This window comes from Oncorhynchus masou, chromosome 28 (genome assembly GCF_036934945.1).
Source record: "Oncorhynchus masou masou isolate Uvic2021 chromosome 28, UVic_Omas_1.1, whole genome shotgun sequence".
Lineage (NCBI taxonomy): Eukaryota > Metazoa > Chordata > Actinopteri > Salmoniformes > Salmonidae > Oncorhynchus > Oncorhynchus masou.
Window position 1 is genome coordinate 21,551,973 of NC_088239.1, and position 25,962 is coordinate 21,577,934.

At 46.4% G+C, this 25,962-nt stretch overlaps 1 protein-coding gene and 1 pseudogene across 1 annotated transcript in view; one reads left to right on the plus strand and one right to left on the minus strand.

Moving 5' to 3' along the window:
* LOC135517354 (potassium voltage-gated channel subfamily H member 2-like) overlaps positions 1-25,962 on the minus strand; it is a 286,040-nt gene that overhangs the window by 142,705 nt on the left and 117,373 nt on the right. The gene's annotated exons all lie outside the window — the stretch shown is intronic.
* LOC135518460 (RNA-binding protein 25-like) lies at positions 7,592-13,856 on the plus strand (annotated as a pseudogene).

The following is a 25,962-nucleotide window of genomic DNA, read 5'->3' on the forward strand; positions in this document are numbered from 1 at the left end:
TGCTCAAGGGTACTGAATGGATTATACATCCTGGCCTTAGGATAACAGAATACAATTATCCAGCCACTTGAGGGTGTTTCATCCTGCAAAACAAATACTTGAACAAGGCCATATTGTTTCATCCTGCACGGCCACACTTGAATACGGACAGCACTTGAACATGGCCACACACAAACACACACACACACACACACACACACACACACACACACACACACACACACACACACACACACACACACACACACACACACACACACACATATGTGTATGTGGGAGCTCAACCACCATAGCCTTAGGGATCATACAGACACTAATTTCACCTACGGGTGTACACTGGGTTGAGTCATCACAGTAGAACATCACGTTCACAATAAGTGGTACCGCATGGAGAGGTCATTGGAGAGCACACCTCATTTGAAAAAAAATGACAGGCTGTGTGAGCTTTTTGATCAGCCCAGGTGAGACCTATTGTCCAAGCAAAATTAATAGGAGAGGAGTGTGGAAGAGATTTGCGTACAACTTCCAGGCTTTTTCATGTGAGTGTGTATACTCCCAGAAACACATATGCAAATACTTAGAAATATGGAAATGTGTATCTCAAAGTGGGAATGTGTTGCATACACACCAGACACAGAACTACACACACACCACCAGACACAGAACTACACACACACCACCAGACACAGAACTACACACACACACACACCAGACACAGAACTAGACACACACCAGACACAGAACTACACACACACCAGACACAGAACTACACACACACACCAGACACAGAACTACACACACACACCAGACACAGAACTACACACACACACCAGACACAGAACTACACACACACCACCAGACACAGAACTACACACACACACACCAAACACAGAACTACACACACACACACCAAACACAGAACTACACACACACCACCAGACACAGAACTACACACACACACACACACCAGACACAGAACTACACACACACACACCAGACACAGAACTACACACACACACACACACACACACACACACACACACACACACACACACACACACACACACACACACACACACACACACACACACACACACACACACACACACACACACACACACACACCAGACACAGAACTACACACACACACACCAGACACAGAACTACACACACACCACCAGACACAGAACTACACACACACACACACACACACACACACACACCAAACACAGAACTACACACACACCACCAGACACAGAACTACACACACACACACACCAGACACAGAACTACACACACACACACACACACACACACACACACACACACACACACACACACACACACACACACACACACACACACACACACACACACACCCCATACACAGAACTACACACACACACACCAGATACAGAACTACACACACACACCAGACAGAGAACTACACACACACACCAGACAGAGAACTACACACACACACACACACACACACACACACACACACACACACACACACACACACACACACACACACACACACACACACACACACACACACACACACAGACACAGAACTACACACACACAACAGACACAGAACTACACACACACACCACCAGACACAGATAACTACACACACACCACCAGACACAAAGAACTACACACACCACCAGACACAGAGAACTACACACACACCACCATACACAGAGAACTACACACACACCACCAGACACAGAACTACTACAAACACACCAGACACAGAACTACACACACACACCAGACACAGAACTATACACACACACCACCAGACACAGAACTACACACACACCACCAGACACAGAACTACACACACACCACCAGACACAGAGAACTACACACACACCACCAGACACAGAGAACTACACACCACCACCAGAGAACTACACACACACCACCAGACACAGAACTACACACACACACCACCAGACACAGAGAACTACACACACACCACCAGAGACAGAGAACTACACACACACACACACACACACACACACCACCAGACACAGAGAACTACACACACACACACCACCAGACACAGAGAACTACACACACACCACCAGAGAACTACACACACACCACCTGACACAGAGAACTACACACACACCACAAGACACAGATAACTACACACACCACCAGAGACAGAGGTTTGTGTGTTACAGCTTGTTTTCTAGCCAGACAGTCTCCTCTTTCTGGCTGTCATTAGAGAGGCTGTGTGTGTTAACAGAATGGGGGGGGGGGGGTAGCATCATGAAGAAGCCATTAACACCAACCATTGCGATCAGGGCAGACTGAAGACAGCTGCCGACATTAAAGCCGCTTGCAGCCATGATCAATACACACACAAACAGACACACACACGAACACACACACAAACACCCTAGTGCATGCAGATTACAGGGACTATGGGAGGAACTGGCATCATTTGTTTTGCTCACTTTTCACTTGCTTACTGTTTTCTCTCAAAGAGAATGAGATAGAGAGTGAGTTGAGTGACACTTCCATTACTTGTCCCTAAACACTTGCTTATCCACTGACTGCCTCAATTGGATCACATTTGTCATCTGACAGAGGGAAGCCATTCCGGACACACCCAAAGACACTGGCGGCTACTTCATAGGACTTCTAAGTAAACGGAAGGGACCCAGCCACGGTGGTTCCTAGCCAGCTGTCGCGTAAGCTCCTGAAAAGCCCTGTTAAGGCACGCACATGGTGGGGAGAGATCTGTTCAGCTGGCGCTAGGTTTACAGTAGCTCAGAATAGGACAATGATATGGGCGACAACAGGTTTATGGATGAGCACAGGTGGTGGCGTGAAAGCCCTCGAGCTGTTGGTGATGCTAGAGGAACTGATATTATGGGGAACGCTAGTGATCTCTTGGGGGTTTGGTTGGTTTGCTTAAGACTGATATTGATTACCGTGAAGGATCGATGTCGTTATGATAAGCAACCTTGATCCTCCAGTCGTTGTCTCCTTTCCTTCATCTGCACTAACCAAGATAGGATAGGTATGAGGAACGCCTATTGTCCGGGGTTGTAGATTGGTGCTGTGGAGACAAAGGAAATGACATAGGGAGGAAGCAGCCACTTTTGAGATTAAGGTAACTGCCAAAATAATTAAACACTTGAGTAAACGAGGGATACAAAGTATACTAAAAGCAGATGCTTCCACACAGGTGTGGTTCCAGAGTTAATTAAGCAATTATCATTCCAACATGTTCAGGGTCATGTATAAAATGCTAAGCAGGCCATTATTTTGGCTACCATGGCTGTGCCCCCATAGGATGACAATGCCCCCATCAGCAGGGCACGGAATGGTTAGATGAGCATGCAACCTATGCAAATCATATGCCATGGCCATCTCATTCACCAGATCTCAACCCAATTCAACACTTATGGGAGATTCTGAAGCGGCGCCTGAGACAGGGTTTTTTCACCACCATCAACAAAACAGCAAATTATGGAATTTGTCGTTGAAGAATAACTGTTGAATCTCTCAGATAGAGTTCCAGACACTTGTAGAATCTAGGCCAAGCCAATGTGCGTTGAAGCTGTTCTGGCTCGTGGTGGCACAACGCCCTATTAAGACACTGTATGTCAAGGCCCAACGCCCTATTAAGACACTGTATGTCAAGGCCCAACGCCCTATTAAGACACTGTATGTCAAGGCCCAACGCCCTATTAAGACACTGTATGTTGGTGTTTCCTTTATTTTGGCAGTTACCTGCACGTCCTTGGGCTCGAGACCGTGTGGTCATCCCCACGCCCTCCTCTTATTCTTTCTGGGTAATTGATAGCGGCCCAGTGAGACCAGATTTATGAGACAGTAATCACCACTAATGGAGGACCTGGGGGCCCTGCAAGTGATCCATGGCTGATAGTACTGTATGGAACAATGGAGCCAGCTGAAGAAGTATGAATCAGTGGCTAGGGTCAGGAGTAGATGTCCAGGAGGTTGCTATTTCCAGGAAGAAGTTGCCCCTAACCACAGATCTAGGATCAGATTACCACCAGCCAACCACAAAGTTGTGCATTTTTGTGCAGAGTTGTGCATTTTCCATTGCATGCTTCAGGTTAGGATGTGAGGAACCTGTGTCTCTATAAGGAAGTGGTTGTAGAGACAGAGCTGGAGGCTAGGGGGCAGTAGTGAGTTAAAGGGGAGTTATGTAATAAAGGGGATGTGATCAATTTATAGCTATAGACCAGAGAGAAGCAGAGGGACAGTGTCCCTGGCTCTGATGTATGGCACCGCCAGGAGAACTGGGCCCTCTGCTCCAATTAGTTCCCCCGGCCCCCGGCCAGCCCTACGGACTCAGCGGGCCTCGTTAGCTGGGAAGGTGACAGACAGATAGTAGCCAGTGGGATGGGGCTCCATAACACTGTTGCTTAGACCAGCCAGCTAGGCTGCCCAGGTCACGGTGAGGGGACGGACTGGATCGAAAACAGCTAAGAGGAATGAAGCGGGAGAGAGAGTGAGAGACACCATCACATTGTATTGTCTGTTTCACAGAGCTTAGCTTTGAAATGTTTTCAAAACTTGCTCAGTAAAAGGCTAAAAAGATATACAAGGCAGGGAAAGAGAGAGAGAGAAAAAAAAGAGAGCGAGAGCGAGAGAGATACAGAGAGCGAGAGAGAGGACACAGAGAGAGAGAGAGGACAGACAGAGAGAGGACAGAGAGAGAGAGACAGAGAGAGAGAGGGGACAGAGAGAGAGAGAGGACAGACAGAGAGAGGACAGAGAGAGAGAGGACAGAGAGAGAGAGAGGGGACAGAGAGAGAGAGAGAGAGGACAGAGAGAGAGAGAGACAGAGAGAGAGACAGAGAGAGAGAGAGAGAGAGAGAGAGAGAGAGGACAGAGAGACAGAGAGAGAGAACAGAGAGAGAGAGGACAGAGAGAGAGAGGACAGAGAGAGAGGACAGAGAGGACAGAGCAAGAGAGAGAACACAGAGAGAGAGAGGACAGAGAGAGAGATGACAGAGGACAGAGAGAGAGGACAGAGAGAGAGAGAGAGAGAGAGAGAGAGAGAGACAGAGAGAGAGAGAGGACAGAGAGACAGAGAGAGAGAGAACAGAGAGAGAGAGGACAGAGAGAGAGGACAGAGAGAGAGGACAGAGAGGACAGAGCGAGAGAGAGGACACAGAGAGAGAGAGGACAGAGAGAGAGAGGACAGAGGACAGAGAGAAAGAGAGGACAGAGAGAGAAAGAGAGGACAGAGAGAAAGAGAGGACAAGGAGAGAGAGGATAGAGAGAGAGGACAGAGAGAGAGAGAGGACAGAGTGAAAGAGAGGACAGAGAGAGAGAGAGAGAGAGAGAGAGAGAGAGAGAGGACAGAGAGAGAGGACAGAGCGAGAGACACAAAGAGAGAGAGGACAGAGAGAGAGAGAGGACAAGAGAGGACAGAGAGAGAGAGGACAGAGAGAGAGACAGAGAGAGAGAGAGGGGACAGAGAGAGAGAGGACAGAGAGAGAGGACAGAGAGAGGACAGAGAGAGAGACAGAGAGGACAGAGAGAGAGACAGAGAGAGAGAGAGGACAGAGAGAGAGGACAGAGAGAGAGAGAGAGAGAGGACAGAGAGAGACAGAGAGAGAGAGAGAGAGAGAGTACAGATAGAGAGAGGACAGAGAGAGAGAGAGGACAGAGAGAGAGGACAGAGAGAGAGGACAGAGAGAGAGAGAGAGAGAGACAGAGAGAGGACAGAGAGAGGACAGAGAGAGAGGACAGAGAGAGAGTCAGAGAGAGAGAGAGGGGGACAGAGAGAGAGGACAGAGAGAGAGGACAGAGAGAGAGACAGAGAGGACAGAGAGAGAGACAGAGAGAGAGGACAGAGAGAGAGAGAGAGAGAGAGGACAGAGAGAGAGAGAGAGAGAGAGAGAGAGAGGACAGAGAGAGAGAGAGAGAGGACAGAGAGAGAGAGAGAGAGAGAGAGAGAGAGAGAGAGGGACAGAGAGAGAGAGAGTACAGAGAGAGACAGAGAGAGGACAGAGACAGAGAGAGAGAGGACAGACAGATGGAGAGAGAGAGACAGAGAGAGAGGGACAGAGAGACAGAGAGAGAGAGGACAGAGAGGACAGAGAGAGAGACAGAGAGAGAGAGAGACAGAGGACAGAGAGAGGGACAGAGAGAGAGAGGACAGAGAGAGAGACAGAGAGACAGAGAGAGAGAGACAGAGACAGAGAGAGAGAGAGACAGAGAGAGAGAGAGAGACAGAGAGAGAGAGGACAGAGAGAGACAGAGAGAGAGGACAGAGAGAGAGAGGACAGAGAGAGAGAGAGGACAGAGAGACAGACAGAGAGAGGACAGAGAGAGAGACAGAGGAGAGGACAGAGAGAGAGAGAGAGAGGACAGAGAGAGAGAGAGACAGAGAGGGACAGAGAGAGAGGACAGAGAGACAGAGGACAGAGAGAGAGGACAGAGAGAGACAGAGAGGACAGAGAGAGAGACAGAGAGAGAGAGAGGACAGAGAGAGAGGACAGAGAGAGACAGAGAGAGAGAGACAGAGAGAGACAGAGAGAGAGGAGGACAGAGAGAGAGAGAGGACAGACAGAGAGAGAGGACAGAGAGAGAGGACAGAGAGGAGAGGACAGAGAGAGAGAGAGAGAGAGAGAGAGACAGAGAGAGAGAGGACAGAGAGAGAGAGACAGAGAGAGAGAGAGAGGACAGAGAGAGAGACAGAGAGAGAGAGACAGAGAGGAGGACAGAGAGAGAGACAGAGGACAGAGAGAGAGAGAGAGAGAGGACAGAGAGAGAGAGAGAGAGGACAGAGAGAGAGAGAGGACAGAGAGAGAGAGAGAGAGAGGACAGAGAGAGAGAGACAGAGAGAGAGGACAGAGAGAGGACAGAGAGAGAGAGGACAGAGAGAGAGAGAGGACAGAGAGAGAGAGACAGGATATATATAGAGAGAGAGAGGACAGAGAGAGGACAGAGAGAGAGAGAGAGGACAGAGAGAGACAGAGAGAGAGAGAGAGACGACAGAGAGAGAGAGGAGAGAGAGGGAGAGGACAGAGAGAGAGAGAGAGAGAGAGAGGACAGAGAGAGAGACAGAGAGAGAGAGGACAGAGAGAGAGGACAGATGGAGAGAGAGAGGACAGAGAGAGAGACAGAGAGGACAGAGAGAGAGAGGACAGAGAGAGAGGACAGATGGAGAGAGAGAGAGGACAGAGAGAGAGGACAGAGAGGACAGAGAGAGATAGGACAGAGAGAGAGAGGACAGAGAGAGACAGAGAGAGAGAGAGAGGACAGAAGAGAGAGGACAGAGAGAGAGAGGACAGAGAGAGGACAGAGAGAGAGAGAGAGAGGACAGAGAGAGAGACAGAGAGAGAGAGAGGACAGAGAGAGAGGACAGAGAGGACAGAGAGAGAGAGGACAGAGAGAGAGAGAGGACAGAGAGAGAGAGAGAGAGAGAGGACAGAGAGAGAGGAGACAGAGAGAGACAGAGAGAGAGACAGAGAGGACAGAGAGAGAGGACAGAGAGAGAGACAGAGAGAGGGACAGAGAGGACAGAGAGAGAGAGAGACAGAGAGACAGAGACAGAGAGAGAGGAGAGAGAGAGAGAGAGAGGACAGAGAGACAGAGGGACAGAGAGGGAGAGAGAGAGAGAGGACAGAGAGAGAGACAGAGAGAGAGAGAGAGAGACAGAGAGAGGAGAGAGAGAGAGAGAGAGGACAGAGAGACAGAGGACAGAGAGAGGACAGAGAGAGAGAGAGAGAGAGAGGACAGAGAGAGAGAGAGAGAGGACAGAGAGAGAGAGAGGACACAGAGAGACAGAGAGGGAGAGGACACAGAAAGAGAGAGAGAGGCAGAGAACAGAGAGAGAGAACAGAGAGAGAACAGAGAGAGAACAGAGAGAGAGAGAGAGGACAGAGAGGGAGGACAGAGAGAGAGAGGACAGAGGGAGAGAGAGAGAGGACAGAGAGAGAGAGGAGAGAGAGAGACAGAGAGAGAGAGAGGACAGAGAGAGAGGACAGAGGGAGAGAGAGGGGACAGAGAGAGACAGAGAGAGAGAGGACAGAGAGAGAGAGGACAGAGAGAAAGGGACAGAGAGAGAGAGAGAGAGGACAGAGAGAGGACAGAGAGAGAGAGGACAGAGAGAGAGAGAGGACAGAGAGAGAGGACAGAGGACAGTGAGAGAGAGAGGACAGAGAGAAAGAGAGGACAGTGAGAAAGAGAGACAGTGAGAAAGAGAGGACAGAGAGAAAGAGAGGACAGAGAGAGAGAGAGCAAAGAGAGAGAGGACAGAGAGAGAGAGAGAGAGGACACAGAGAGACAGAGAGGGAGAGGACACAGAGAAAGAGAGGACAGAGAGAGAGAGGAAATAGAGAGGACAGAGAGAGACAGAGAGAGAGCGAGGACAGAGAGAGAGGACAGAGAGAGACAGAGAGGGAGAGGACACAGAGAAAGAGAGGACAGAGAGAGAGAGGAAAGAGAGAGGACAGAGAGAGAGAGGACAGAGAGAAAGAGAGAGGACAGAGAGTAAGAGAGGATAGAGAGAGAGAGGACAGACAGAGAGGACAGAGAGAGAGGACAGAGAGAGAGAGGACAGAGAGAGAGAGAGAGACAGAGAGAGACAGAGAGAGAGAGGACAGAGAGAGAGAGGACAGAGGGAGAGAGGACAGAGAGAGAGGACAGAGAGAGAGGACAGAGAGAGAGGACAGAGAGAGAGAGAGACAGAGAGAGAGAGAGAGAGAGGACAGAGAGGACAGAGAGAGAGGACAGAGAGAGAGAGAGAGGACAGAGAGGACAGAGAGAGAGAGAGAGGACAGAGAGATAGACAGAAAGAGAGAGAGGACAGAGAGAGAGAGAGAAGAGGACACAGAGAGACAAAGAGGGAGAGGACACAGAGAGAGAGAGGACAGAGAGAGAGAGGAAAGAGAGAGGACAGAGAGAGAGAGGACAGAGAGAAAGAGAGAGGACAGAGAGAAAGAGAGAGGACAAAGAGAAAAAGAGGACAGAGAGAGAGAGAGGACAGACAGAGAGGACAGAGAGAGAGACAGAGAGAGAGAGACAGAGAGAGAGAGAGGACAGAGAGAGGGAGAGAGAGGACAGAGAGACAGAGAGAGAGGGACAGAGAGAGAGGTCAGAGAGAGAGAGGACAGAGAGAGAGGACAGAGAGGACAGAGAGAGAGAGGACAGAGAGAGAGAGAGAGGACAGAGGACAGAGAGAGAGGACAGAGAGGATGGAGAGAGAGAGAGGACAGAGAGAGAGAGAGGACAGAGGACAGAGAGAGAGGACAGAGAGAGAGAGAGGACACAGAGAGACAGAGAGGGAGAGGACACAGAAAGAGAGAGAGAGGCAGAGAACAGAGAGAGAGAACAGAGAGAGAACAGAGAGAGAACAGAGAGAGAGAGAGACAGAGAGAGGACAGAGAGGGAGGACAGAGAGAGAGAGGACAGAGGGAGAGAGAGAGAGGACAGAGAGAGAGAGGAGAGAGAGAGGACAGAGAGAGAGAGAGAGGACAGAGGACAGAGAGAGAGGACAGAGAGAGAGTACAGAGAGAGAGAGAGAGAGAGAGGACAGAGAGAGAGGACAGAGAGGACAGAGAGAGAGGACAGAGAGAGAGAGACAGAGAGAGGTAGTACACAGAGAGAGAGGACAGAGAGAGGAGGACAGAGAGAGGACAGAGAGAGAGGACAGAGAGACAGAGAGAGAGGACAGAGAGAGAGAGAGGACACAGAGAGACAGAGAGTGAGAGGACACAGAAAGAGAGAGAGAGGACAGAGAGAGAGAGACAGAGAGAGAGAGAACAGAGAGAGAACAGAGAGAGAACAGAGAGAGAGAGAGAGGACAGAGAGAGGACAGAGCGGGAGGACAGAGAGAGAGAGGACAGAGGGAGAGAGAGAGATTCAGAGAGAGAGAGGAGAGAGAGAGACAGAGAGAGAGAGAGGACAGAGAGAGAGGACAGAGGGAGAGAGAGAGGACAGAGAGAGAGACAGAGAGAGAGAGGACAGAGAGAGAGGACAGAGAGAGAGAGGAAAGAGAGGACATAGAGAGACAGAGAGAGAGAGAGACAGAGAGAGACAGACAGAGAGAGAGACAGAGAGAGACAGAGAGAGAGAGAGAGAGAGAGAGAGAGGACAGAGAGAGAGAGAGACAGAGAGAGAGAGAGGACAGAGAGAGAGAGAGAGAGGACAGAGAGAGAGAGAGGACAGAGAGAGGACAGAGAGAGAGAGAGGACAGAGAGAAAGAGAGGACAGTGAGAAAGAGAGAGGACAGAGAGAAAGAGAGGACAGAGAGAGAGAGGAACGAGAGAGAGGACAGAGAGAGAGGACAGAGAGAGAGAGGACAGAGAGAGAGAGAGAGAGACAGAGAGAGAGAGAGAGAGAGAGAGGCAAGAAGGGCATTCTATTTCAACATACCAATTAGGATTTGGCTAAAAATACTTGAATCAGTCATAGAGCCCATTGCCCTTTATGGTTGTGAGGTCTGGGGTCCGCTCACCAACCAAGACTTCACAAAATGGGACAAACACCAAATTGAGACTGCATGCAGAATTCTGCAAAAATATCCTCCGTGTACAACGTAGAACACCAAATAATGCATGCAGAGCAGAATTAGGCCGATACCCACTAATTATCAAAATCCAGAAAAGAGCTGTTAAATTCTATAACCACCTAAAAGGAAGCGATTCCCAAACCTTCCACAACAAAGCCATCACCTACAGAGAGATGAACCTGGAGAAGAGTCCCTAAGCAAGCTGGTCCTGGGGCTCTGTTCACAAACACACCCTACAGAGCCCCATGACAGCAGCACAATTAGACCCAACCAAATCATGAGAAAACAAAAAGATAATTACTTGACACATTGGAAAGAATTAACAAAAAACAGAGCAAACTAGAATGCTATTTGGCCCTACACAGAGAGTACACAGCGGCAGAATACCTGACCACTGTGACTGACCCAAAATGAAGGAAAGCTTTGACTATGTACAGACTCAGCGAGCATAGCCTTGCTATTGAGAAAGGCCGCCGTAGGCAGACATGGCTCTCAAGAGAAGACAGGTTCACTGTGCTCACTGCCCACAAAATGAGGTGGAAACTGAGCTGCACTTCCCAACCTCCTGCCCAATGTATGACCATATTAGAGAGACATATTTCCCTCAGATTACACAGATCCACAAAGAATTCGAAAACAAATCCAATTTGGAAAAACTCCCATATCTACTGGGTGAAATTCCACAGTGTGCCATCAGAGCAGCAAGATTTGTGACCTGTTGCCACGAGAAAAGGGCAACCAGTGAAGAACACGCACCATTGTAAATACAACCCATATCTATGCTTATTTATTTTATCCTGTGTCCTTAACCATTTGTACATTGTAAAAACACTGTATATATATAATATGACATTTGTAATGTCTTTATTGTTTTGAAACTTCTTTATGTGTGATGTCTACTGTTAATTTTTATTGTTTATTTCACTTTATATATTATCTACCTTACTTGCTTTGGCAATGTTAACACATGTTACCCATGCCAATAAAGCCCCTTGAATTGAATTGAGAGAGAGATAGAGAGAGGACAGACAGAGAGAGAGAGAGAGAGAGAACACAAGGAGAGAGAGAGAGAGGACAGAGAGAGAGAGAACAGACAGAGAGAGAGAGAGGACAGAGAGAGAGAGAGAGAGAGAGAGAGGGGACAGAGAGAGAGAGAGAGAGAACAGAGAGAGAGAGAGGACAGAGAGAGAGAGAGAACAGACAGAGAGAGAGAGAGGACAGAGAGAGAGAGAGGACAGAGAGAGAGAGGGGACAGAGAGAGAGAGAACAGAGAGCAAGAGAGAGGACAGAGGGAGAGAGAGAGGACAGAGAGAAAGAGAGAGAGAGAGGACAGAGAGAGAGAGAGAGAGAGAGAGAGAGAGAGAGAGGGGACAGAGAGAGAGAGAGAGAGAGAGGGAGGACAGAGGGAGTAGGGTTGAAGAGTGGCCTGTCTAAGGCTAGGTGCAGATGTTGCCTTGTGCAGCCAGTACTTGCCTTGAGGCCATCTGGACAGCTGGACTGTGTGTGTGTGTGTGTGTGTGTGTGTGTGTGTGTGTGTGTGTGTGTGTGTGTGTGTGTGTGTGTGTGTGTGTGTGTGTGTGTGTGTGTGTGTGTGTGTGTGTGTGTGTGTGTGTGTGTGTGTGTGTGTGTGTGTGTGCGTGTTCATCTGTATGTGTGCTAGCATTAGTGTGTATGTGCGCCTTACTGTTTGTGCATACGTGTGTGCGGCATGTGCGTGCATCTCTGTGTATCAGCGTGTGTGTGTGTGTAATTAGGGACTCAGCAGCACCAGGTTGTTCTAGGGGGGGGTTGTACATAGTCCCAGAGGCAGCAGGCCAGACAGGACCTGTGCTCCATCACAGAAAGCCTGATGACAAATGATAGGTGAGCACAGGGGTCGTCAACAGAAGCGAAACACCCACACAGAAGTTGTGACAATCAGGGAACCAGCACCCAAAATCAAATCTTCACTTCTTCCCAACCCGAAACTCGACTCCTTTTATCCTTCCCCTGCCCTCGATGTGGACTTTTTTTGGGACCGTTGCCACGGCAACAAAGTACCCGCCGTTTGTCGCTTTGTCTGCATGCATTAAGCGGGATCCGGAGCTTACTTAATTGCGAGAGTGTTGCTGCAAGCCCACTTTCCTCTTTAATTAAATCAAGTGATTATGATATCATGGCGGCTCCTCTCCCCTCTGTTTCGACAGGCACGGTGCAAAAAAAATAACTGCCTTGTTGCACCTGATTACCGAGCATTGATTTATTCACCGCCACATAACGCCGATAATACGCTGTTCGCCTCATTAAAATTAATGAGCTCAAATCTATTCCCAAAATGCTTAACTTGCAGCTTAACAGTATCTCAATGAATTAGCCAGACAATTAAAAACTGTTTTCCAATGTGGCCTTGCTTGGATATTAGGGGGACAATTATGTGTTTTCTGAAGAGGCTCTCCCTGGTGAGTCAAGAGGGTTCGGGAGCACCGCTGAGCTGCGGAGCATCCCTTCATTAAGTATCCTGCAGCACCTCGCTATACAGGAGTATCCTGCAGAACCTCGCTATACGGGAGTATCCTGCAGAACCTCGCCATACGGGAGTATCCTGCAGAACCTCGCTATACGGGAGTATCCTGCAGAACCTCGCCATACGGGAGTATCCTGCAGCACCTCGCTATACAGGAGTATCCTGCAGAACTTCGCCATACGGGAGTATCCTGCAGCACCTCGCTATACAGGAGTATCCTGCAGAACTTCGCCATACGGGAGTATCCTGCAGCATCTCACCATACGGGAGTATCCTGCAGCACCTCGCTATACGGGAGTATCCTGCAGCATCTCACCATACGGGAGTATCCTGCAACACATTGCTATACGGGAGTATCCTGCAGCACCTCGCTATACAGGAGTATCCTGCAGAACCTCGCTATACAGGAGTATCCTGCAACACCTCGCTATACAGGAGTATCCTGCAACACCTCGCTATACAGGAGTATCCTGCAACACCTCGCTATACAGGAGTATCCTGCAACACCTCGCTATACAGGAGTATCCTGCAACACCTCGCTATACAGGAGTATCCTGCAGAACCTCGCTATACAGGAGTATCCTGCAACACCTCGCTATACAGGAGTATCCTGCAGAACCTCGCTATACAGGAGTATCCTGCAGAACCTCGCTATACAGGAGTATCCTGCAGAACCTCACTATACGGGAGTATCCTGCAGAACCTCGCTATACAGGAGTATCCTGCAGAACCTCGCTATACAGGAGTATCCTGCAGCACCTCACTATACGGGAGTATCCTGCAGCAGCTCTCCATATAAATCACACAGAGCAAAGCTACCTCTAGCTTCATGACTACTTTTTTAATCAGACTCCCAGATTCTACATTTGTAATTTGTGTAATTAGATGAAGAAGTAGTGTTAAGTTTGGTAGGTTTATTAAAACTACAGAAAAACTGGGTTCTATTAGTCTATGCAGGCAGGACTGTTCTAACGAGACAAAAAAGTCCACAAACAATTAACTTCAGACGGACACTCAAAATGTTACATAATACATAATGGATACATACTGTCATACGGCCTGTGGGCAACCACATTAGCTCCATTGCAGCACTGGTAATAATGACAAATCACCTATGATGTTTTCTATAACTGTACTGCATGTACACAATTGACATACAGTCCAAAGACATGGGCCATGTGTTGATGGGTGGATATGCCTGTTAGTTTTGTTAGTTCTGCCTGTTCTGGAAAGACGAGCCCACTCACATGAATATGTCAGTGTTTATGGAGATACATATGGGTTGTGTATATTCCTGTGACGGGGATGTCACTGCTGTACATTGTTTATGTAATTGATGACAGCCCTACTGGGATGGAGAACACCCTCCAACTGCTTCGTGTTTGGCTCCCGTCACCGAGCAACGGGAATTACCGCCGTGGTGCAGAGCGTGGACGTTTACACTCGCCATGTTTCACACGCCTGCGGTGTGTGAACACACAAGCTGACATACAAACACACACACACAAAACATGAAGGCTATTAACTTATATACAGTACATGCATAAACACCCATATTGTCTAGATACAGTTGTCATGACATTGCCCTGGAGGGTAGGTTTATGACAGTCATAAATACATCTTTACCCCTTTTCCTCTCTCTACCCTACTGAGGTAACATTTGCAAAAACCTTGAATAATGTAGAAATTCTGGGAACATCAGAATTCAGACATTCTCATCAATGATAAGATGACATAAACTCTACAGTGGAAAGTCTACACATCAGAGTTATCGGATTCCCATGGAATTGTTGTTAAATGTAAATGTTTGAATATGAAATTATTCGTGATGGGATGAAATGTGATTTTAGCTTCTAAAATGTAAGATTTGGGTTTTCATAAGGTAGTGCTCTGCTCAATCAGTGGCCCGCCCCTGTGAAGGGACATGGGCTATAAAACTTTTCAAACACGCCCTCCTCTCCCTTCCTATATAAAGCCTTGACGACAATATAACCTCCTGTTCCCGAGGATGTGAGGACGACGGTCCGATGTCAGAAAAGTTCAGATAATAACTACAGAACGAAGCCAACATCAGTGTGAGCTTTGGTTGCAAATGGTATGAACTTTGAACTCTTATTCACTACAAAAGTGATACCTCCTAACCGTTGAGTTAGCAACAGCAGCTGCAAACACATGTTAGGAAGGAACAGACAGTATCACGTCTACCACACAACGACATTACTACAACGTATCCAATTTACCAGCAGAGACACTCTTGAAAGGACAAAGGACTCAGTTGGGCAACACGGCCTTCCATCTACCACTAACCTACCGAAGCGCAGCTCAGAGTAAATATTTATTGCATTTTCCTTTTCCAAATGGGCGGTAATTTAGAATGCATAAGATTCTTTATTTACGATAGCACAGTTTCGCTGTCATAACCAGCTGTCATATCTGTTCCGCCCGCTAGGGACGTTTTCCTTTATGACGTAACTTGTAATCAAGTTATGATTGAATTATGTGTATGTGTAATTCTGTGTGATTCTTTAGGTATTTAGTAAATTAATAATTAAACCCAATTTTGTATTGCTGATTCAACTCGTTAGCCAGGGTTCGTGCAGATAACCAAGAATTTACAACTTTCAGATGAGACTGAATTAAGATGATGATTAATATTGACTGCTATTGATGTAAAATATTACTAGGTCTTTAAGAGTTTATTCGGAAGATAACAGCTCTATAAATATTAGTTAATTACATTAACATGATTAGCTCAATCACGTAATATTAATTACGGAGAAATTATTTTATAGAATAGCATGTCATATCACTTAATCCGGCATAGCCAAAGACACGACACAGTACAACATGGACACTGTGTCATTGTTATGATTTGTTGATGACAGTGAAACACAAACATCATACAACGCAGGTAGAATCCAGCTCAGCAGTCTTAGGCACTGCTTATATATGAGTCTGTCAGTTGCTGCACAGTACACAGAGATCTGCCCAGACAAGACACAATGTGACATGGGCCCTCTGAAAGCGCAGACGGTATCTCGGATCCACAGCCACGGTAACAATCAGACGCAGTTAGCTAAAGTAGGTGCTAATGCTGCAGCCTGCTCAGCTGCGTGAGTTAATTTACTCTATTTGAGCTACACTGGCTGCGTTTAGACTGGCAGCCCAATTCTGATCTTTTTTTCATTAATTGGCCTTTTGACCAATCAGATCAGCTCGGGAAGAAAATCAGATGTGAAAAGATCTGATGTGATTGGCCAAAATAGCAATTAAAGGAAAATAATAATGGAATTGTCCCATTAACACCGTCTTCTTGTCTATATTGGGTCTGGTCTACGGGCTCAGGGCTGCTGAGTCGATTCAATCCAACCCCCCCATCCCACCACGTGGTCCTGAAGGTCCTTGCCCTCCTCCTCTCTCATTGAGGGTGAGTTATATTAGCTCGTTAGCCCTAACGAGGCTGTTGCCATAGTGTTCCTGGGCATTGATGAAAGGAAACATAATCGCATGCTTAACTGCAATATGAAAGGATACTCTGGCTTTACAGTGAGGCTAGTCGTCACTAAGGGCTGAGGTTAGTGTTGTCAAACAAAGAGGGGAAAGGGGCTGATGGGTTGATATTTGAACAAAGTAGCAGTCCAAAGCAATTAGAAAGAAGCTATTAGAATGCAAATACTAATTCTGGAGGCCAGCAAGACCTTTATATCCCTAGACGTAGAGGCGCAATTTGACTTGGGCAATTACTATCTCTTTGTATGGTGTAAGGATTCTGAGAAACACTCCCTGTGCCCCATTTTGGCTCCTGCATGTCCCCCCTCCCATCGCAGCTTTCTCTGTTTCCTATGGCCGAGGGACCAGCACTTTGCTACACGCGGTCTCCCTCACTTGAACCTCTGGTGGAACTCTTAATGTGTTATTTCATCTTCCATTACCATAGCCTGATTTCACTCCCATCACTTACTATGAGGTTCAATGGCGGTGGAATCATGTAGCTCTCCACGAAGGGGATTGATAAAAGCTTATTCATCTGGATGGGTGATTAACAGGGGATGGCCATCCCAGCCGAGAAGTGTTTTATACTGGGCAGGAGAAGGGGACAGGGAGTCCTGAGACTTGGAGAACTAGTCCCATCTCTTCCTGGCCCTCTGCCACAGCCGGTAAATCATGGTTTTGTTAAATAACATATCCCAGAATGTGGCTTCATTACCAACTTGTTATTGTCAGCAGCAAAAGGTCTGTTAGCTCCAGTGTGGAACTCTCATCTATTTAATCGGTGAGAATTGAAGATGGCATGGTCCCCTGCAGGTTTTATATTGTTCCAGGAACATCCCCAATAATGTTTCAGGAAAGTTTGGTCATAGTCCTCTGGATTACTTAGGACTGAACCATACTTGGGATTTTAACTCACAACCTCTTGGTTGCTAGGTAGCTGTTCCTTGTAGGTATAAATGGGACATTGTTCCACCAAATATTTTGAATATAAGGTACGCTCATCAAGGGGCTTTGATAGTTGGGGGCAATGTACTAGTGGGGCTCATTAGCATATTTGGGGGGTGATCAATTATATGTGTATTTGTGCCAACAATCAGTGGAAGTATTGTAGCAGTTTAAGTGTTTAAATGTTATGCTGTTGCAAGTTGATCACCCCCTTTGACTAATGAGCTGCACGTAAAGAGCTTATTGTTAATTTTCCAGTAATTTAATGGCAACTCGTTGCTAGAAGTTGCTGTGAATTTGACTTTTCTTGACTGGAAACCATTCCACAGTAATTTATTGTAAAATTCACAATAATTTACAGGAAACTGGCTGCCAGTAGCAATACATGCCAGAAACCCATTGTGCCTTCACCGACTCTTCTGTTGACAACATGCAACATAACTTGCTAATTGGCAGCATACTGTAGCAGATGCAGCCTATCAGAATATTACAGGCGTGGCTTTCAGCTAGATCTTTTTGGTCTCCCATGAGAGAGACTGTCATCCCAGTTAATGTGCTCTGCTGTATTCTGTTCATAAATACTAAGCTTATACACTGTCAGTTCTCCAGCCTTGGTTAAGGCTGACATAAGTGTATGTGATGCCACAGAGCCATGCGATATTTAATTTATTGCTAGTCACCATGTTTTGTAATACTCCCTTCCCTGCCACACCATCAGGTCAGTGGGTGTGATAGATTAGCTACAGTAAATTACTGTGAAATGTACAATAACCGATGTTCAGCTAGTTACACTTCTGTGAACCAGCTGTAATTAAGCTACCACACAATACACAGTAACCTCTTAACAGTACAGCTCTTGCTTGTTACAAGTTCTTACAAAGATTGCAGAACTGACAGTGTCAAAAGAAGTCTTCAACCTTCATCAACATAACGATAAACCACTTAAACTAGTTCAACATTTCCACTGACAGTTGGCACAAATAAAACGTATTTTATTCCATGCCCCCAAATATGCTTATGAGCTCAAGCCAGCACATTACCCAGACCGGCCAGTTTATTAGGTACACGAAAATGGCTCACTCCTACAGACAGTGAGTCACGTGGCCGTGGCTTGCTTTATAAAGCTGGCAGAAAGCATCCAGTTACTGTTTGGTTTGAAAGTTAGAATGGCCAAAACTACTGACCTAAGTGGAGTGAAATCATGTGGTTTTTCCGTAAGTGGCTTACTCGGAGCATCTCAATTCTTGACCCGGTGTCCCGTTACCCATTACCACAGGCCTCTCAATCACAGTAGCCGTGGACATGGAGCTATCTGAGGAGAGGATAGGAGAGTAGAGGAGAGCGGACCGGCCGAGCCCAGGCCAAGCCGGTGGCCACCGTGCTAAAACTAAATTAAAACAGACATGAGCTCACCGTGGTTCCATTCTGTCAGCAACCTGTCTCTCAGGAGAACCCGATACGAAGGGCCAGATGCAGTGACATCTCAGAGGGACGCAAATCCTCCCCTCCGCCCCGCTGCTTCTCATAAACTGGGAGGGAGGTGGAAACAATCGAAATGTGCCACCCTGGATTGGAAGAATCAGGGGTCTGGTTGTGACAAACAATTTTGTCAAATAGTTGTGACTTTCCATCCTGGTGAGTCAGGCTGTTAGTGCAGTCTGTGGAAACCTGGAAACCTTCTAGTCTAGAATGATACTGTTCACGACTTGAAGTATGGTTGTACAGGGATATATAAAGGTTTTAAAATGATCTTAAAATAGAGACTAATACGGTTTTGAAATGGCCACCTAGGACATTTGTGACAAGCAATTTAGTCAAGTCCATGTGACATTTCATAGAGGTGAGTCACGCTGTATTATGTAATCACGGTGGAGACAGACTCTTAACTCGCTTTTGAGAACCTCAAGTGCTATTCTTACCAGCAACCGTCTGATTATCAAGATCTTAAGAAGTTCTCCTCGCAAATCAAGACATCAAACACACTCACTCCCACGCGCAGCTGAAGAAGTTCTTGCTGTACATAAAGGCTTTGTCAACAAAGTACTGTACAAGTCAGCTTATGACAGCCTGCAGATTCACAGGTGACTGACGCTTTCAAGCAGTAGTTGACCTCTCTTCAGTGAGTCACTGAGTCACAGTGCATTATAATAGAAGATACCGGGCTCAGCACTGGGGCTCTCTTGGTGATATCCTTCAGCGAGGTAAAGCGAGCTGGCTTCCCTGGTGCTGTCCTGGGTGGCTGACGTGGGCACTGTCTGGCACCTGTCAGTCTGCGGGTGGCCAAGTGTGGCAGCCTCCATTAGCCTTGCTGACAGATGCACATGGGCATCACTCACTCTCTGGGTCACACAGTCGCCCACACACCAACAACTGTCACCTTGAGCTTTGACAGTACAGTGGCCCGTGCGTAGATAAACGTGAACTGGCCCAGGACAATAGAGAAAGAGGAAGCTGTCTACTTGAGTCATTTTAGCAAGTGGGACCGATCTTCCTTATCCTTTCATTCATTTGTTTCATTCGCTGCCAGAGATCTGGTTCGAGTCCCCGGGTCACTCCTCACCACTGCCTCTATCGCTCAATCGTATGAAGGGGTGATCTGGATGGACACGCTGTCAGATCAATACTAAGGTCTTCAATGCTCCAAGTGCACTCCCATGAACATCCCATAGATTTAGTTGTGACATCTTCACCCAGATAATTAATGAATTTCATCTGCCCGCCAATCCTCTGACAAAAACATGGAGCCTTGCAACATATGTAGCTGGTAGTTCGTGACAGCAGCTTTAAGTGTTTGGCTACATGCCAGGGTGCTTAAACACGGTTTAATAAGTCAATTGTGGTGGTGACGCAAGGGATGACAAAGACTTTGACGCAGGATTTGAAGGGAAGATTACTATTGTCTCTTCGGGTGGCCACAATTTGATATTAGCCCACAACGAGTGCCTTTTTGACAGCGCACAATTGCATTGCATATTTCACCCGTGTTTTCCCTAAGTACATGGAGAAGCCAGCCGTATAAAACGTAGCCAGCCAGGGGGTCCTATATAAAACGTAGCCAGCCAGGGGGTCCTATATAAAACATAGCCAGCCAGGGGGTCCTATATAAAACGTAGCCAGCCAGGGGGTCCTATATAAAACGTAGCCAGCCAGGGGGTCCTATATAAAACGTAGCCAGCCAGGGGTCCTATATAAAACTTAGCCAGCCAGGGGGTTCTATATAAAACGTAGCCAGCCAGGGGGTCCTATAAAAACGTAGCCAGCCAGGGGGTCCTATATAAAACGTAGCCAGCCAGGGGGTCCTATATAAAACGTAGCCAGCCAGGGGGTCCTATATAAAACATAGCCAGCCAGGGGGTTTAGTCTAGGCCCAGGCCTGTATGATCAGGACTATTTTCTAAGTAAGATAACCTTTAACATTAAACAACTTCCTTCACAATGAACATTGATAACTTTGACAAAATCTTGTGCAGAGACACCTCATGTAAAGATTTCAAAGACACAAAAATGAAGAAGAAAAAGAGATCGGAGGGATGCGGAAAAGAGGTCAATGGAATGCATACTGTGGGATATAGAAGGACGCTGGATTGGCGCATATTCAACAAATCTAAGTGGAAATTTGTCAAATCCAAATATATTTGGCTGTTATCGCTGCATAACATTTAGAAATGGTCCCTTTTCAGGTTTAGAGGAAGTGACTGCTAAATGCTAACTCCTGTTCGTATAAAGCTGGAAGAATAGCTGGAAGAATAGCTAGGATGCAGAAATCAGTGGTGGAGGTCAAAGCTTTTTTGAACCGTAATGCAGTCGATTGATGACGGGGTTGACATCCAAACATTAAACTCAGATTATTACCTCAACATAGGGTGAAATACACATATAAACAGTATCCTAAATGTAGGGTCATGTTGCTGAGGGGAAATGAGGAGATTCGGGATCTTTCCTCCACCGCATCTCCACCGCATCTTTCCCCCAAGTGTTTCCATGGCACTTCTATTGTTTTGTTTAAGTTCCATTGACCTCTTTACCGCATCTATGGACGAAGAAGCTTTTGCCACAAGAGACAAGCTAGTAAAGTAAAAAAAAAAAAAAAAAAAAAAAAAGGTTGAAGTGGAGATGCAGGTGGGAAAACGGTGCCACCTTTTTACTTCATACTATATATTGACTGAGCTCCTAATGTCAAGTACCGTGAAACTGACTCTAACGTCTCAGAAGAGGTAAGGTCTTGTCTTTTTGTCACGGCTTTCGTTGTGGGAAGGAGGAGCGGACCAAAATGCAGCGTAGTTGTGATTCATTTTATTTAATAAGGAAACTATACACGATTAAACTAACAAAATAACAACTGTACGAAAACTGAAAACAGCCCTATCTGGTGCAAAACACAAAGACAGGAACAATCACCCACAAACACACAGTGAAACCCAGGCTACCTAAATATGGTTCCCAATCAGAGACAATGACTAACACCTGCCTCTGATTGAGAACCATATCAGGCCAGACATAGAAATAGACAAACAAGACATCCAACATAGAATGCCCACTCAGATCACACCCTGACCAACCAAAACATAGAAACATACAAATAAACTATGGTCAGGGTGTGACACTTTTCACTTAGCCAGTTGCTCGTAATTAGCTGGCTGGCTACAGAGATTAGCCCTGAATCACTACGAGTGGTTTTAAGTGGTGAAGAACTATTTATTGGATGCATATGACACACTGCACTCTGCTCGGCTCCCTGAAGTGCAAGAAGTATGACCGCTCTGACTTCTGCGAAGGCCGCATCGCTGTAAATGCTGTACGGCCACTGCAGGATCCGGATTGACCATAAATCGGCTTTAAGGGTGTGTATCGATGTAACCTTTATTTAACTAGGCAAGTCACTTAAGAACAAATTCTTATTTACAATGACGGCCTACACCGGCCAAACCCGGACAACGCTGGGCCAATTGGGTGCCACCCCATGGGACTCCCAATCACAGCCGGTTGTAATGGTAAGGAAACTAATGCCATTTTGTAATTTGGGTGAATTGTCCCATAAACAGTTTGGCCTGTCAATCAATCACTGCAGTTTGGGATTGTCAGAGGAGGGGGCAGGATGTTTTAGTCACAGAGGTGGTAGGGATTCAGCCCCTTCAATCAATGTGGATGAGACTTTGAAGGAAGGCGGTAGATTAGTAATCTAGTCAGAAAAACGAGCCTAGTCTACTTTTTTAATACATTTATTGTGGCAAAAAACAACAGCAAGTTAACTCTTTCAATTTAGTTTATTGTGGCAAAAACAAGTCAACAAGGATTCTATGTTGAGAAACAATATAGAATTGAAGGAAAATTGTTTTAAAAATGCAAACATTTTCAGGGGGAGGACCCCCAGACCACTGCCAGATTGTGCGCCCCCCACTTTTATACCAAGTCAGGCACCCATGAATAGACTTACCGGTATGATTAAAGAATGAAACAGGTGATTAAAGAATGATACACAGAAAGCAGCAGTTGACTACTCAATTTGACACTAATCAAATCAACGGGCCTATATCAATATATTTAATTGTATCATAGCTTTTATAACTTTCAATCTGTTTTTATGAATCCCTTTAGCGGTCACTGCCAAGTCTTGACATGGGCTTCGAATTCTAGGAAAATACAAACAAGATCTTTGGTTAACTTGTCCCGATGTGATACCATGGACATACAACAATATGTTGTATGATTTATGGAATAGGCTTTAACAGATTGACTTTATTCAGTCAGTTCGAAACCTTTTATAAACTAGTGAACACTTGCTGTTCATTTGTCAATCAAAGCACAGTAAATAGCCTGTGTGCCCTGACTTCCTGGCTGACTATATGAAAGTTAAAACACAAAATAAAATAAAATGTGCAATAATTAATTGGATTTCAACCCATCGTTACCACTTACATTACATGGGAGAACAAACACAACACAGACAGGTATGGCAGACAGCAGACTGACAAACCAACAGTGTTCCCTGTCATTGCTCGCTTTGTGACTGACAGGCACCTGTCCTATCCAATAGATCACTAGAAGATGGAGAAGGCTATATAGACTTTCCTGACTAGCGATTTGAACATTTTGAATGAAAAGAAGCCTGAAGTGAAGTGTAAAAAGTCAAGTGTAAAAACACTGCATCGCATATACACATGAATTTAAAACCTGCATTGATTACCACCGCCTTCATAGAGACATCCCACAAAGTAGAAACTAAGAGTTTTGTCAGTCATACAGTTATGTTCTTTTTACATGCTAACACCCTTTTTCCCCAGCATCAATGTGGGGAGGACCTGTGTGTCTCGTAGTGAATCATCCCACACATCTGGCAGGCCTGCTCCTCTGACACGTCGGACAGAGGCCCAGCTGTGTGGGGGGATAGGTGTGAATCATCCCACACATCTGGCAGGCCTGCTCCTCTGACACGTCGGACAGAGGCCCAGCTGTGTGGGGGGATAGGTGTGAATCATCCCACACATCTGGCAGGCCTGCTCCTCTGACACGGCAGGCCTCGGACAGAGGCCCAGCTGTGTGGGGGGATCATCCCACACATCTGGCAGGCCTGTCCCTGACACATCGGACAGAGGCCCAGCTCCGCCTGCCCCGGCGCTGATCAATGATAACATGTGTTAATGAGTGTTTACTGCATGCCTGGCTGCAGTCCCTTTCTCACCACCTGTCTGTTACAATTATGTCCACAATACATCCATCCCACACCCACCCTCCCATACCTGATTAGTATGTAGAGTATGGGCCGATCAATGCCTTGGGGAGTGGGTAAATGTGACAGGCTTTTTTGCTCAGGATGATTAAATACCTGATGATTAAAGCCATTATACCGGTATGCTCAGACCTCACTTTTAACTAACCGCTCGCTTAGTGGACGATACAGGAATACAAATCACATCAGTGAGTGAGTCTCCGTATGTTGGGTTTAAGAGGAAACTGGACTGACAGAGAACACAATTAACTGGAAGTCTTGGGAAAAAAGCTGTGTATTGAGTTTCTAAACAGGAAACTGTCAGTAGTCTCTGTGGTCATATCACACACACACACACACACACACGAAAGCCATGAGAGGTTCTGGTATTATTGGGTTTCAGCCACCAGCACTTTGCTACAGTGACCTATGATGCACTATTCTCCTGTACAGACAGACAGACAGACAGACAGACAGCCAGCCAGCCAGCCAGCCAGCCAGGGCGTCTGTGTACTGTAGTGGGACATATCCTTCAATGTCTCCTCCTCTATCCATTCAAACGCAGATATATGACTGAGCACGGGTTCCCAAACTTTTTGGGCCCCTGACCCCATTTTTGCAACCCCACCATGTAAAAAAAGGTAATGTAATCAACGGCCAATGTTTACTTTTTTAATTGGGGCTATGACAGTGAAAGTCTATTACAAATCAGTCTGACAGTACTTTTGACAGTGTCCACTCTGTCCCGCTCAGCTTGTGGGCATTTTAGAAGGAGACACATGCGTGTTCTTAATAGTCTTATCTGTCAGTGATGGGATTATAATATTTTGTAGCCTAAATTGTTCAATAGCTAGATTTGTAGGAAGACAACAGAAACCACTCTGTTTATTACAACCGCATCTAGCGGCTACTGGAGGCTACTGATGTAACCTCGGTTCTACGTACCAAGTGCAATTACTTTGAAAGAAATTCAGAGTTTCTCTCACAACCCCATTTTCAAATCAGGTGACCCCACACGAGACCGCAACCCCTAGTTTGGGAGACGTTGGCTTAGAGCCAATCACTGTGTGGCTAACATTGATTATTTGTGGACGTTCACTGAAAACATGAATGGTTTTAGCTTTCAGACGTTATAGGTAAAAGCCCATTACAATGAAGTATGAGCATGAGGCCTGTACAGTGTTTATTGTCAATTGGAAGACCAGGCCTATAATGTAACCGTAGTGTATGAGTGTACAATATGTGCTAACACATGATGCACACAACGCACTTGGATTGTGACAGGGTAGACAAGATAAGCCCACACAGGCTCTGAATGCCTCCATCCATTTTATTTAGCCAGATATTACAAAGGTTATCTGTGCGGATTACAATGCAGTCTCAGTGGTTTGTGGCACCATGCTCCCTGAATATCTGATGGCACTGTAAATGTCAAGTATGGATCGTTTGACATCTCTAGGGGGAAAAAATGGAGAGCGCTCCTTTGAATGAATATGACTGAGGTTGAGTGCTCTCTGCTAGTTTTGTATTAAGACGTATTGTCCATTTGTGTACTTTTGGGACAACATTACTTATTGGGATTCAGTCTTTTGGCTAATTGATAATCAATCACTTTTAGGGCAAATTGCCACGTAAAGCCATTATAATATTGCACTGAAGAAATGGATCAATAATGAGTGTGGTCTTTAACTTTTAGAGAGAACTTTAAAAAAGGAAAGTTTTAGACTGTTAACAGGGAACCAGTCGCTTTTCTACATTGCATCAATTAGAGAGCGCAGGAAAGACACC